Source organism: Penaeus chinensis, chromosome 16 (assembly GCF_019202785.1).
Source record: "Penaeus chinensis breed Huanghai No. 1 chromosome 16, ASM1920278v2, whole genome shotgun sequence".
In the NCBI taxonomy this organism is placed as follows: domain Eukaryota; kingdom Metazoa; phylum Arthropoda; class Malacostraca; order Decapoda; family Penaeidae; genus Penaeus; species Penaeus chinensis.
The window spans coordinates 845,806-847,379 of record NC_061834.1 but is presented as its reverse complement, the minus strand read 5'-3'; positions in this window follow the sequence as shown (position 1 = coordinate 847,379).

The window sequence follows — 1,574 nt, the reverse complement described above, 5'->3', positions numbered from 1 at the left end:
AGAAAAAGATTCAGACATTGGCTGAGAAAAAGATTCAGACATTGGCTGATAAAAAGATTCAGACATTGGCTGAGAAAAAGATTCAAACATAGGCTGAGGAAGTGATTCAGACATAGGCTGAGGAAAATGTTCGTACTTAGGCTGAGGTAAAGATTCGGACATTGACTGAGAAAAAGATTCGGACATTGGCTGAGAAAAAGATTCTGACATAGGCTGAGGAAGTGATTCAGACATAGGCTGAGGAAAATGTTCGTACTTAAGCTGAGGAAAAGATTCAGACATAGGTGAAAGCGAGAGTTCAAACATGGGCTGAGGTGAAGATTCCGGCATAAGTTTAAAGTGAATAATCAGGAACAGACATAGACTGAGGAAAATAGTGAGGCATATGTGGAATCAAAGACTCCGGCATAAAGTGAGGTGAAAAAACATTAATAAACGATGTGCTGGACAGTCTTGCCTCAGGCTCAGATAAAGATTCAAGAACTTCCCGTGATTCAGACATCAGGGGAGCGGGATAGTCACTCCCAGACATAGCTGTTGTTTCAGGCACGGGAGCAAAGGATAATTCAGACCCGGAGGAGAGAGAGGAGGCACCTGGTGAAGAGACGGGCATCGACGAAGCATCAGCGGAAGTGCCAAAATCAGACACGCGTTGAGGTGAGGCTTCGAACCCAGATTGAGAATCGGGGGAAGGCGAAGAAAACCCAAGAACTTCAGAAGATGGAGAAACGGGCGGGGAAAAGGGCAGAGGAGGAGGAAGAACGGGCGAAGACTTGTCAAAAGAGAGAGAAAGATCAGACGAGGAGGAAGAGTAAGGGGAGAGAGGAAGGGAAGGCGAGGAGGAGGAAGAGGAGGAAAAGGACAGAGGAGAAGGAAGAACGGACGAAGACTGGTCAGAAGAGAGAGAAAGATCAGACGAGGAGGAAGGGTAAGGGGAGAGAGGAAGGGAAGGCGAGGAGGAGGAAGAGGAGGAAAAGGACAGAGGAGAAGGAAGAACGGACGAAGATTGGTCAGAAGAGAGAGAAAGATCAGACGAGGAGGAAGGGTAAGGGGAGAGAGGAAGTGAAGGCGAGGAGGAGTAAGAGGAGGAAAAGGGCAGAGGAGAAGGAAGAACGGACGAAGATTGGTCAGAAGAGAGAGAAAGATCAGACGAGGAGGAAGGGTAAGGGGAGAGAGGAAGGGAAGGCGAGGAGGAAGAAGAAGAGGAAAAGGGCAGAGGAGAAGGAAGAACGGACGAAGACTGGTCAGAAGAGAGAGAAAGATCAGACGAGGAGGAAGAGTAAGGGGAGAGAGGAAGGGAAGGCGAGGAGGAGGAAGAGGAGGAAAAGGGCAGAGGAGAAGGAAGAACGGACGAAGATTGGTCAGAAGAGAGAGAAAGATCAGACGAGGAGGAAGGGTAAGGAGAGAGAGGAAGGGAAGGCGAGGAGGAGGAAGAGGAGGAAAGGGGCAGAGGAGAAGGAAGAACGGACGAAGACTGGTCAGAAGAGAGAGAAAGATCAGACGTGGAGGTAGGGCAAGGGGAGAGAGGAAGGGAAGGCGAGGAGGAGGAGGAGGAAGAGGAAGAAAAGGGAGGC